The sequence below is a fragment of the Anabrus simplex genome, chromosome 1 (genome assembly GCF_040414725.1).
Source record: "Anabrus simplex isolate iqAnaSimp1 chromosome 1, ASM4041472v1, whole genome shotgun sequence".
NCBI classification, from domain to species: domain Eukaryota; kingdom Metazoa; phylum Arthropoda; class Insecta; order Orthoptera; family Tettigoniidae; genus Anabrus; species Anabrus simplex.
Window position 1 is genome coordinate 1,587,657,592 of NC_090265.1, and position 14,812 is coordinate 1,587,672,403.

Sequence of the window (14,812 nt, forward strand, 5' to 3'; positions counted from 1 at the left end):
TAGATGAAGGAGTTGAACGGAGAAACTTGCCATGAAGTCAGAGGAATACCGAGTCTTGGTATACGGAGTACTACTGAGATAATAGTAGTCAGTAATCTGGATGGAGAAGCAGCAGTCGCCTGGATACTTAGTTGCCAGTCACCATATAGATTAAATGTTCGGAGTATGAATCTAATTTCAAGCCCTGCTATATCTCGTCAGTGAAACAAAGACGCGCAGGTCGCCTACAGGTGTCAAATCGAAAGACCTGCACATGGCGAGCCGAACATGTCCTCGGACACTCCCGGCACTAAAAGCCGTACGCCATTTCATTTCAGTGAAACAAAAAGGATACCGTACATCACCAAATTAGGCTTGAGATACCTACAAGATAACAATTCAAAGGAATATGTCGTAATAACACTCAAAGTGTTGAAGGTACTGGTGATCTAGTGAGGGAAAAATTACTTGTACCACTTTTAAGTGTCCGGCCAATATGATTTCAAATAAATGCCTAGTTTCTTTCAGTTGTAATGCCATACTTTTATATTCTCATCTGTTTTATCGCAGCAAGTCTTACTATTTTCTGACATAATTTAAAGAATATATTTTGTTCTATCAAAATAATTTATCGTTTTGTTTCAATGGTAGAATTAGGTAACTTCAAATTTAATGTGGAAACAAAACGACAATCTCCTTTTCCTAGAATATATATGTTATGCTGTCTAAGTAAGCTTATTACCCCACACCCCACAGATATTCAAGACTCTCATTCTATTATTGCTGGATTGAGTTGTAGCTGGCGCCCATCAAATATTGTACGTGTAAATAATCAGGTAAGAACTAAGTGTGAGTACATATTCCGATGATTAAGTATTGTGTTTCGTGAATATATTAATATTTTTCATAATAATACAATTTAAATATTTTGTTTAATCAGAAGAGGAAATAGTTACAAAGTTTAATTGTAACGGTCCATATCCCGTTACAGTGCCGATATTACCAATAAAGCATTCCTCCAGGGTGGCTAAATACTTACCAAAGAAGCAAAGTAGGCTATCGCTCGAAGTGATGTATAAATCTGACAAAGTGTCTGAAAATATCAAGCGGAGTAAAAGAGGAAGAGGCAGCTCTAACTGCGAAAGTAAGGCCTTTGTTTCCGTTGCACGCTTTATGAGAGAGAAAATCCATGGTTCTTAATCTGAAAATACGGAGAATGTATTCCAAATGCCTCATATTAAAACTCTTTATACAAACAGCCCAGCAAATCATCTGGGCGTGGGAAGTGAAGACCTTCCAAATGCACATATTACCCGTCTGCGTGAGAGAATTCTCGATCACGTCCCACAACTTAAAGCTCAACTTTCAGACAGAGATTTCTTCCTGTACGGAGATCATGGTAATATTTTTCTAAATGTTCATTCTGAAAACCTTGATGATGATGCTGTTGCATGTGAATGCCTAGTTTCTTTCAGTTGTAATGCCATACTTTTATATTCTCATCTGTTTTATCATCTCACCTCAATGATGATCAACAAACTGCAATCGTCTCCATAACTTCTGGCTCTAGTGTATTATTTACTCCATAGTACACTTATTCGGAGAACACAACTAGAGCAACCCACCTGCTTTGACTACCAGCCAATTAATAGTTTTCAACCATACCGAAAGCATTCCGAAAGGCAACATTGTTTGTCTCAAGAAAGGTCATGAACCGCCTGTTCCATTATACCTGGGCCTGTCTATATTTGGAAAAACACGAAATAAGACAATAATTCAAGGTATGAGTGAAAGAGGCCTCTCAATATCACCAAACAGAATTAGGGATGTAACAGCAAGTCTTGCTTACTTGGAGGTTCTGACAGCTGTAGAAGAAGGTATCATTTGCCTCTCAAACTTGCTTCATGGTCTTTTCGTGATTGGTGCGTATGCCAACATTTAACTACAGCAGCACAATTTCAGAATCATCTTTCCACGGAACAGCAATTTCTTTCAAACTCCCGCGAAAGGAGAGTTCGGTGAACCTCATGAAATTGTCACAAGCATTTCTTGTACTGTTCACAATAACATAAAATTGCCCGAGCTTCCAGATAGCTACAGTGTTTTCAAGCTTGTAACATTGCCCTCGAAGGAATCACCTGTGCCAAAAGAAAACCAAACCACCTCTTCCAATTTCAGAATTTGGATCCGAATGGAAAATGAAACGGAAATGGCTAGACCACATCCGTACTGACAGAAAAGATGTTAGAAAGCTTATTTATACTTAAAAATTTACAGTCTACAAAGTCTGCTCCCCAACAAAGAGGCAGTCATTGTTATTGTTCAGCATGACAGGCAGGACAAATATGGGACCTGCATTCGGTGATGAACAACATTCCAGAGCCGGAAGGACGGGGATGAACCATGGTTGTTGGGGACTGGACACCGGTTTGTCCTTCTCTTCCTTCTATTATGGCAGCCTGTAGACAATTGGTGAAGTGTAGTTGCTACGGATGCCGTGCACGATGCTCCTGTTCAGAGTCCAAGGTTCCGTGCACGCTACTTCGTACGAACTGCACTGAGAGTCGAAAATGCAGTAATAAATACAATAAAAGGTGTGTTTAATTTAATAGTTTATATTGATCTAATGCCATAATATAATAATTGTTTTGTTCCAGGGATGAATTGAAAGGTGAAGAACATGATTATGCGATCTAGAGTAATAAGAGCTATATAGAAGCAGTTCATTTACATGAATATGTCTTAGTATTTAGTCGTTTCTTGATTGTAAAAATTGTTTCCTAGAAGTAATAAATGTTTTCAAAACAATTAAGATTTCATGTGACTCCCTATCTGTAAAGTTACCTCTGGCCATCAACTGTGAGCACAGAAAGTGGCACATCCCAATCAAAAAGTGCAGCTTTTTGGCTCTTTTGATCGTGTATCCACCGTACTAATTGGGGTTTCTAACGGTACTATCTTTTCACACTGGAGTGCTGCTCGAAATATGCAAACTTGCTGTTGTAGTACGTGTGTTAGTAATTGCGAAAGCAAGTGTGAGGGCGGTGTGTAATATTTATAAATCCAACAATTTAATCGTTATATTTAATAGTTTCTTCGTAAGGATGGAAACAATCCGAATGATATTCAGTGTTCATTTACTATACAATATACTGAATCCATGACCTTTGTGCCCTAAGAATTTTAAATATGAATGTTACTACATGAGGCCTCATGTCAATTGTGATGAGTAGCTTGAATTTCTTGATGTCACGGAAGTGACACGTGGCAAGGAGGTGGCTACCTTCCGTCCCACGCTCTGAGATGAAACGTCTTCCGCACGTGTCGACAGTGGAGGGATACAAAATAAAGTTTATGTTGAATAAATATATTTAAATGAAAGAATTAGTGGTGAACGCAGTATAATGAGGGTCCTGTATTTATCTATAAGACAATTGGTCTTTAGTAAGACGGATTTGAGACTGCTAAGCCATTTCTGTGGATTATTTCAGAAGGACACGCGTGTCTAGTTTCCCCACGCTAATTCGACAGAAAATAGTGCCTGTCGATTGAGGTAATTTAACCGGTTAATTTAATAAGAATAAATTTTAAATGTTCATGAACACTACCGATAACGAGGGAACAAGTATGTGGTTACATCAAAAACTCTTTTAAATACAGTTCATTTAAGTCGGAAAAGTTACGCAAATTTTTTTGGCTGCAAAGGGAAAATTCCTGGAGAGAGGGGCTAACGTCTATAAATAAGAAGGGTCGCCATGTTGAAACCCCTGCATTTTATCATTGAGGCTTGAGACAGAGGGTTGAACTGTTCTATAAATCGATCGACAAGAAGTTGACTACGTCCAACAAACAGATTTTGGCCGATGTGGGTGAGGTCTTGAATCCATGTGGAGATAGTTTTGTTTGAGCAGACGTAATTTTATAAAAGGACGGTCAAGATACCGAAGAAGTATTTTTAAAGTTGTAAAAATTTTGTGGTGTAAAGAAACAGTAATTCGTGTGCTGTACTAAATACAATCAGTCGAGTGCGATCAACGAAGACGCCGACTGAAAGGGCATTTCTTTTTTATGCTTTATTTCCAGGAAACATGAAGAAAATTCTATGTACAGCCAGAAATGTAAAAATGGTTAAATAAATGACAGAGGGTCAGAGGTGAGCCCGAAGATGGAAGCTGACGTAACATAAGGTAGGCGACATACCATCTTACCGCCTACTGTATCCCGTTTTATGATGTCAAACTTATCTGTATTTGAAATGGGTATTTATGACGCAGTTGGTCACCCATATGTTTTGTGAATGTTAGAAATATGACGAAAGGTCATTTGTTTTATTTTCTGCTTGGATAAATTTTTAAAGTATTGCGAGTGCCGTGTGATGTTGTAAAAAGTTATTAATGAGGGTTTCGAAGTGATATCACGTCCAAAGTAGATCGTCATTTCCATTAATGTATTGCCTATATTTTGTGATGTCAAATTAAGATGTTGATTCGTCGTAATAATTTTCTGTTGAAATTATGATAAAATTGGAGCAAAAGGATCCGTATTTACCCATTTTCAATCGGATGGAAGCGCTGAATGTAGTGTTGAGTAATGCAGATCGGTGAACTTTGTAACGAAGTATAACGTTATTTATGTCCGTTTAAACTGGGACAATGTGAAATAAATAACAGTAAATTTTGTCAGTCATTTTTGTGAAAATCCAAGTTTTAAAATACGAGATCATTTTAGGCGAAGTTGTTCATTATTAAAGTATTTGTGCGTTATTATGCGTCGTGGATCCTAAGTATTTTTATTCCAGTTCTTTTGTCAGTGAGAGTCGTCGAGTTTGGGGCAAGAGGTTAGATTTGCCGTATGAGTTGAGATGGGATTTGCGAATCAGGTGATTGGAAGCCTGTAGTGAACCCGGGACTTTGGTGTGAGCCCGAGGAAGATTTTATAATGTTTGGGGTGGAAAGTAGAGTGCGAGAATCCATGCCGGTATTAATTTGCGACCTGTACAATTATTGTAGGACATTTAAAGGAAAATCTATGTACATATTTGTTTGGTCAGAATGTCGTATCTTATTCTGTTTTGCGACGTCAAAAGGGTTAATTCTTAGAGGCCCGTCAAGCGTGGCGGAAGACATGTGTTTCATGTTAAAACTGACAGACAGGGTGAGGGTCGTTTGTTTTCAATGCCGCCAGCTGATCGGAGTTCGCCGCGCGAATAACGGGGTTGTGCACTTGCTACGTGTTAAAATGAGATTGCAGTCTTTGGAACGGAGATCATTAATTGCGGGAACTAGTTGAAATTATCATCCGGGAATAACGTGTAGGTTATTAGATACTGTGAGTTTGTTTAATTGAGATCGTAATGTGTATTTGAAACCACGAAGTTAGAGTATAATGAGCGAGGTTAGCCAATTACAGGGTTGTCCAAAATATAGAGTGATGGTAATGATGATTGATTTGTTTGTGAGAGGTGCACAAAGCTTTACGGAATGTTATGACAAGACATGACATAGTAATCGGCTTACATTGTACGGCGAGTTACTTATGGTTTTGTACTTAATTATTAGGGTTATTTAAGTATTAATAATGGTTAGTATTAGATTAGATTTAAAGTGTGATGTCATGAAACAAGATATAATACTTGATATAAATGATGTAAATTTTTTCCAGCTGCACGATAACAATAGATGATAAACATTAAACATTAACTGAAAATAATTACGTCAGAATTTGAGTAGGGATTTGTGAAAGAAACCATTCGTCCATGGAGATAGAATTTGTTGTTCATTAAGATTTCATTAAATCATTTATATTTTATTATTAAATTCAGTGGAAACCGTATTTGTGAAATAACTTAAACCAAGCGAATAACTTGAAAATGCATTCTGGAAATCTTAGTTTATTTTTCTGGGATTATTTAAATGTTAACGCAACGATTAAGGGGACATATCCGAAAGTAATGGATTTTACTGCCACGAAGTATTGTGAGCGTTGTTGTTGTTGCATTATATGTCTTCGATTGATTGAGCAGTAAATGTGCTGGGGTTAGTAAAGTGGAAACTTTGGTTATCAACTGATGTTACTTAATTGTGTTTAGCCTTCAGTTTAGAAACCTGGATGGCCATTGGGTCATCAACCTCAGTGACTTAGATTAGGGCCATATGCCACTGTGCCATAATTTTCCTTGCGGTCATCATCCACAATGACTTTAAAGTAACTTAGAAGTTTAGAGGTCGGTCCATGACATAGTCGCAGGTCATATCGATTCAATTAAGGGTCCATGCCGTACAACCACTGTGTGGCACACACCGATTGGACTGCGTTAATTATACCCACAGTCCAGAGTTCGTGTTACGAGGGCTGGACCATCAAGAATCATTATGATGGTACATGTAGTCTCACATGGAAGCCGAATTTAAGGATTTCCGGACTTTCCTTTCTTTTCATAATTGAGACAATGGTTTCTAGTATGGATTCCCATCGGGCAGTTAAGTCAAAAGATCAAACCAGCATTCGGCCCCTCTGTGTAACAATGATTATGGTGTCAAGTGGACAAGATTTGAATCCAAATTATATTTATTATAAATTATTATTCCTTAGGAAATTACGTGAATAAATAGGAATATGTTTAAACAGACCTTTCATTTGAGTAGATAGATTAGGATTTCTGAACCCTACCTCTTACCTCAGCAAGTGACGAAGAACCCGAAACGACCCAAGAGACAGATCTCATGAAATTTTGCTGATAGGTAAGGAAGGTAGGTATCCTTCAAGACGGACCAAAGGGTTCAATACTTAAGTATGTTTAGATGACTATTTACTATACAACGTACTCAATTCTGTGCATTGCAATTCACTCTCCTATGTATTCATAACACTGTTGTAAATTTCGGTCCAGAGGATGATGATAGTGACAAGTAGGGGAAAGGCTCCCAAGATCAAGTGGATCACCTCAGTAAAATCAGACCTAGAAGAACAGCAGATCCCATTAAAGACCACAGAGAGCCGATATCAGTACGGACAGACCATCCTACAGGGAGTCTTCCCATTGTCCCTCACAAGCAAAAAAAGTACAGGGACCACCATACTTAAGTGGACGGATGGGAGGAAGTAGGCACACAGCCAGAAAATGATAGCGTACTGGACCAAGGAAAAGCAGAGGATCCTAACTAAGAGTTAAGCCGAGTCCTTAGTAGGTCAAAACGAACCGAAAAAGATAAATAATAATAATAATAATAATAATAATAATAATAATAATAATAATAATAATAATAATAATAATAATAGTAATGTCAGGCTTAGTACTTCAGACGGTAGAGCGCTGGCCTTCTGAACTCAAGTTGGCAGGTTCGAACCCGGCTCAGTCCGGTAATATTTGAAGATGTTCAGCCTAGTGTCTGTAAATTTACTGGCTCGTAAAATAACTCCTGCAGGACAAAATTCTGTCATTTGGCGTCTTCGAATACCGTAAATGTACAGTGGCACCTCGTGAGGTACGAATTTATTTATTTATTTATTTATTTATTTATTTATTTATTTATTTATTTATTTATTTATTTATTTATTTATTTATTTATTTATTTATTTATTTCTGCTCTCGTCAGTATGACCCCCTCAATTCATACTGCACGAGTCGTCACTGTTCACAATGGCTATTTTTGAATATATGATGACGTAACCCGTGAATATCTGGCCAAAGCAGAAGAAAACCAACTGAGGCCAAGTTCATTGTGCTCTCAATGAAAAACAATTTGATTCAAAGAGGATAGGTACTATTTTATGGAATCATTCGTGTTGCGACCCCTGACATATCCCACTAAGACATGAATGTTCTTATTCTTCGTTATGAAAAATGGAAACCTACAACCTGTTTTCCAGGTATTAAAGGGGTCAGGGATGGAATGAATGAAGACCCTATCTTGTGGGTAGGGTAGGAATTGTGCCGGCTGCCGAGGCCTGTCGCACTCCTCTGGGGCAATAATTAATGACTGACAGATGAAATGAAATGATAATGGAGAGTGTTGCTGGAATGAAAGATGACAGGGAAAACCGGAGTACCGGGAGAAAAACCTGTCCCGCCTCCGCTTCGTCCAGCACAAATCTCAAATAGAGTGACCGGGATTTGAACCACGACACCCAGCGGTGAGAGGCCGACGTGCTGCCGCCTGAGCCACGGAGGCTTCTATTCTTCGTTATATTTTTTCAAAATAGTGAAACAAATTTATTTGAAAGTTTTTAGAGATTTATTGAATTTAAAAGCACTAACAGGAAAACAGACGAAGCAAGAACTGATGAAATACTGTCCACCACGGAAACTCTTCAAGTCCCGCTTGCAGATTGTAGTACAGAGGGCTACGATAAGGCTTCGAACATACCGACACACGTTAGAAAAGTTCAGTCAAGAATATTTGAAAAATTAAAAAAAATGCAATTTTTCCTCCTGCGTAGCACACTGTAAACGGAGTTTGTGTCAAGGCTGATAAAGTGAACCATTAATAATAATTTCGTGTGGCTATTTCTAGCCGAGTGCAGCTCTTATAAGGCAGACCCTCCGATGAGGGTGGGCTGCACCTGCCATGTGTAGATAACTGCGTGTTATTGTTGTGGAGGATGGTGTTATGTATGGTGTGTGAGTTGCAGGGGTGTTGGAGACAGCACAAACACCCAGCCCCCGGACCAATGGAATTAACCAATGAAGGTTAAAATCCCCAACCCGGCCGGGAATGGAACCCGGGACCCTCTGAACTGAAGGCCAGTACGCTGACCATTCAGCAGCCAACGAGTCGGACAAGTGAATCATTAAAACACATGGAATCATTGAAAGTACTCTTTGTACTCTTTGTTTTCTAGCAGCTCTTGTCACTGTGGAATGTTGGAACAATACGTCATATTATTATTATTATTATTATTATTATTATTATTATTATTATTATTATTATTATTATTATTATTATTACTGACAGATACTTCACAATTGGGAAATATTCCTGTGGCAATGATCACTTACAGTAGTATGATGGTGAAGTAAACTTAAAACTAGCCTAACATTACAACTCTGTCGTATACAAATTCACACGAGCCTTAAGCATTTCAACATTTTTACACTAGGCTATTACCTTACCATTGTAATACAACACGTCCATATACAAATTCACATACACCTTAATTAATTCAGATGCTTTAATACCTTAATACTACTATTTACAGTGGATTGAATGTTACATTAAAATATGACACCATCACATAGAAGTTTGCACATAATTTGCAGACAATTTACAGAATGCTGGAGTCTATTCTTGAAGCATCTTTAATTTTTTAGCAAAAGCTCTAAAACAGCTGCAGGTAATGAATTCCAATAATCAGTTCCCCGATTTACGAACGAATATTTACCATAGTTAGTTTTCTGCAATCTACCTTTTACTTTATGCGGATGATCTGTCCTACTTATGTAGGACTACTTTTCTAATCGATTGTACATCTCTCCCCAGCTGGCTTATTCGCATAGGCATTATACATGACACCTTGAGCCGTACCCTGACGGCCCATATGAGATATCATTTCATATATTTAGCATATCAAATAATTATATAAAAGTGGACTTCAACCAGGCATTGGAAAAGTAGCAGATTACAGAACAGTTGAGACCGGAAGTCCTGGATTCGTAATGTCGCTGTATGTTTTGCGAAGCTTGCCTGCAACTGTGGGAAACGTTCAGCTTTACCAGGATTTAGTACATCCCGGCACGTGTAGAATTTGTTGGCCACGAGAAGTGTTCAGCCAATTAGGACGCGAGCGAGTGGCTAATATGAATTCTGGACCGCGCAGAATTAAAATCCCAGGTTGACCAACATTGATATCTGTGTGATGTGTACAGCGATAAAGAGAAGTCAGTTCTGTTATTTGAGTGTTTTCCACAGGTCTGAGAGTGAGAAATAATAAGGAATAAATTATAACAATTATCTGAGTCGTAATTAAGTTATCAGGAGTGCATTTGATATTAATTTTAGCAAATTATAGTGTCATTGTGTGTACCAAGAACTCTGATTGGTTGAGTATTTGAACATACTGGGAATCCCCTAGCCACAACGGCGTTGGCTAAGTTACTTAAGCGCCCCACTTGTCGGGAGCGTTCTTCTTTCTTGGTGTGTTGTTGTGAAATGAACATCGTTCCATACTTCTCCTTCATCTGTGCGTGAATGCTGCCACGTGGGCAGAAGTCTAACATTGTAAGGTCGCACTAAGGCAGTGAATTTATCTTTGTGAACAGTGCTACGTAAACTCGGTGCAGTTATAAGTCGCCAAATGCGCTATGTCGCAAGTTCTGATTTTAAAGTAATAGACGATAATATTAGCCGCAGACTGGTAATTGAGTGAGAGACGCTCATCCGCATTGTACTTTCGGGCCGGTCGCGTATCGCGAAGGACTTTCCGTATCGAACCGCGAGCCGCTCTCAATGACTGTATTTACACCCTTAACATTTTTGTACAGTGAATATTACGTGTGTTTTGTGTTGTTGTAGTAACGTTGATATTAAATTGCAGCTGACGAAGGGTTTATTCGGCACGTCCACTGAGAGCGGTGAAGAGATATTGATCAGAATCTTGTGTGTTGCTATTATACAGGAATTGACCTCAAGAAGATGGCATCGCCTTTAGAAGAAAGAAGATTGTTTCCACGTGTTGAAAACCTGTTGAAGATGGAGTAGAACCCACAGGTGCAGGGATGAAAGCTGCTACCAATGTCCAGGGAGTTGCCAAGATAAGACGCATGTATTACAATTAAATGGCATATTTTATGAATTATGATTAATACTAGTGAGGCTTAGATTAGGGATTTTCTTTAGCGTGATTTTTGCCTGACTGCATATATTAATAGGCGGGGATCGCATGTATTTTCTTTACTACTTTTATTTTATAATTACCTAGATGGGGTATTGAGGGAAATGTTGGGATTTATTGGATTTTATTTGTGTGAATTATGCATGTTATCTAGCTTAAGGTTATTCCTGTGGTTTTGCTTAATAGAGATAGAAGGATTAGATTGCCAAAATCATCAACCTTCCGAGTTACACTTGCGGCGTCGAGACTAAATTTTATTTATTTATTTAGAGAGATTAGTGACAGAAAGGATGCAAGATGCATGTATTACAGGAGCTGTGAGACGTGTGGAGCTGTATATGCACCGTTGATTAGAATAGGTTCTTCTAATGTGGGTTGGAAACTGTTTTGTACAATGACTGATTTATAATGAGAATGGCTGATGAGATTACAAGATATACATGAGAAGTTAGTGCATGCTGAAATATGAAGTCAATTATGCGGGCAGATTGCATGCCTGGTAACGTTATAAGAATTGTGTGAAGCGAGAATAGGCCGTATTCTGAGAGATTATTGAGAATCAGAATTGCCGCGAAATAAATGCCAGGCCAGTGAATATGACGTGTGTGTTGAAAGTTAGTAGCATGCTGGCAATATGTACGATTGTGTATGTGAATCTCCGAGCAGTTGTTGAGCTCGCCCTACAAGTTAGCTTATCAGCCAAGGTTATACAGACATCGCGAAGTGAGAAGCTATTTCCGTAATATAATCTTGTCAAAACAGTGGCCAAGTTCCCAGAGCAGTCTTGAGTTTTAACATTCTTTTCAGTCCACTGCAAAGCAGGAAATATGTGTCTGATAAAGGGCACTAACCGGTGCGCGAATGCAGCAGAGGAACGCAATGTTGCCCATTGCTTTCCATGTGTTTATTAAATTATATTATTTGTTTTCTCTTACAGGACGGTGTTTTATGTGATTTCATGGTGATTTTGACCTGTTGTCTTGTTGATTAATAGGGAACAGCCCGAGTGCTGAGTAAATGGTTGTGGTTAATCTAGTTCTTACTAGATCTTTTGGTGAACCGCGTTTCACGTCGAGTCAGTGTAGTATATAAGTTCCCCCCCCCCCCCTGATCCAATGTAAATACTTGAATGTTTTGATTGTTGTAAATATAGCGTAGGGAATTGCCACTAGTGTTTTTCGTAGTTCGTATCATGTCACACTGCGTCTTAAATCACGTTTAAAGGCAACTGTCGCGGCAACTACCCTGAATATCAATCCGTATAATGTGATACTTAAAACAGTACTACTCCATGAGAACAGGAACGTTGGACAATACTGTGGAGTTATTCTGAATCTCATAAATATTTGAAGTTGTAATTTGGAACTTTCAATTTATCATTTTATTTGATCTGCGTAATTAACGTTTATGTCGATATACACTTTCGTTGGTGTCAATTTTATTTCAATGCTAGTTTCACTGACGTTTTTTTTAGTTCCGTTTGGGCCAGCTATGGACCACGTGGTTCTTATCTCTAGCAGCTTTCTTCTTTGACCAGTACTCCTTCATCCTTGCACTGTGAAAGTCTTTTCGCTCCTGGGTCCATTTCACACCTCCTCCCGGACGTACTGTTTTTTCTGTTAGTGACTGGAGAGAGTTTGATGTTCTGATCAACGTTCTGTACCTATTCCTGTCATAAATTTCACTGGGAGCAATGTCCAATTCTTGAAGGTCTTTTCTGACGAGTCTTGCCCACTTGGCATTAGTCGCTTTCCCTCTAGAGATGGTGTGGAAGATTCTGGAGGTGAGCCTCTGATTGTCCATTCTCATGATATGACCATAGAAGTTCAATCTCCTCCTCCTCATAGATGTTGTAATGCTCTCCAATTGTTGGTACAGTTCGTTGTTGTGCCTGATTCTGTACTTGCCTTCTTCTTTAATAGGGCCCATGATTTTTCTCAGGATCTTCCTTTCCTTCAGCTCCAGTTTTCTAAGTTGCCCTTTTCTTACCATGTTTAGGCATTCTGAGGCGTATAGTACTGATGGTCTCACTACAGTAGTGTAATGCCTGATTTTGAGGTTAAGTGAGAGGGATTTGGATTTGTACATACTCTTACATAGGTGGTAGGCATTTTCCAATTTGATGCATCTGCTGTTCATGGCCTGATCTTCATTCATGTTTGGGGTTATCCATTCTCCTAGGTATTTGAAGGAGTTAGTCCTTTGTACTGTTTTGTCCCCCAGTGGGATTGATTTGGGTGCATCTTTGATGTTGGTGATAAACTGTGTTTTGTTGATGGCGATCTTCAGCCCTACTTTAGCTGCTATGTGGTCGAGAGAGGATAGTTGATGGATAGCTTCCTCCACACTGGATGCCAGGAGTGTAAGGTCGTCTGCGAAGGCTAAACAGTTAACTGTTAACTTGTCTTTCTTGTAGCCAATTCTCAATCCAGAGCCATCCTTTAGCATTTTCGTCCACTCACGAATGACTTTCTCAAGTAGGCAATTAAAGAGGATTGGAGATAGGCCATCCCCTTGTCTAACACCTGTTTTGATCTCAAAGCTCTGGGACAGTTCCCCTCTGAATTTGATTCTGGCTGTAGTGTTGGTAAGAGTTGTTTTCACTAGATTCAAGGTTTTCTTATCTAGTCCCAGTTCAGCAAGTGCCTGGAAGAGTGACTCTCTATCTACTGAATCGTAGGCCTTCTGAAAGTCAACAAATGTTGCCACGTAGGGTGAGGCGATTAGGTTTTTGTAAGTGATGATGGTTTTGAGGTTCAGGATTTGTTCGGCGCATGACCTTGACTTGCGAAACCCAGACTGGTACTCTCCGATGCAGGAGTCTAGTTGAGCCTCTACTCTTGTGAGTAATACTTTGGAGAGTATCTTGTACGTCACTGATACAAGGGAAATCCCTCTGTAGTTGTTGAGATCTGATTTGTCGCCTTTTTTGTGTAACGGGTGGGTGATAGCTGAGGTCCAGTCGCTAGGTAACGCTTCTGTCACCCAGATGTTTGATATGATTTCATGGATACTTTGGATTGACTCCTCATCAGCGTATTTCCAGAGCTCTGCTATGATTCCATCCTCACCCGCTGCTTTGTTACATTTCAATTCTGAAATGGCTTTCTGGATCTCCCCCTTTGTTGGTGGGAGAGAGTCCGACTTAGTAACATTCTGAGGTTCGAAATGCAGTTTCTCCTTGGGTTCCCTTGAATTTAGAAGGTTGTTGAAATACTCTGCTAGAACTGTGGTGCACTCTTCATTGTTCATTTTCAGCTTTTCGTCAGCTCCCCGAAGGTGAAGTGTAGGGGCTGAGTAGAGTGTTATTTGAGATTTAAAAGTTTGGTAGAAGTCTCTAGTGTTGTTTCTTTGAAAACCCCTCTCTGCTTGTTCAATGATATTTTTATTGTACCGCCTTTTGGTGTTCCTGATAATTTTAGTAGCAGTTTTCCTAACTTCTAAGAAGTTTTTATGGTTTTCCAAACGTTTGTTACGGTTCCATTTTAGCCATGCTTGCTTTCTCTCTTCTACTGCTTTGTCACAAGTAGTTGTCCACCATGGATGTTTGTTCTTTCTGACCGCCGGGATGGTGGTGGTCGCTGCATCTATTAGTGCCTTCTGTAGTTGGGGCCAATCTTTTTTGTCTTTGTTTTTAGCCAGGGTCTCGGTGAAGTTATTGTTATCTTTCAGCTTGGCTGGATTGAACCTTGGAATTCGCGACTTGATGCAGTGGTTTTCTCTGCTTCTTTTAAGAGGGATGAAATTGGTTTTGGTCAAAGAAAGATAGTGGTCTGAATCAATGTTTGCACTTCTCAATATTTTGACATTCAGCACTTCTTTGCTGTTTCTTCTACTGATGGCTACGTGGTCCAGCTGGAATTCCCCAAACATTGGGTTAGGGCATCTCCAAGTCATGGCTTTCCTAGGAAGGCGTTTGAAGGCTGTAGATTTGACGACTTTGTAATTTCTGCACAGGTCAATCAGCCTTTCTCCATTCCTGTTGGTCCTCTTGTGGGCTGGG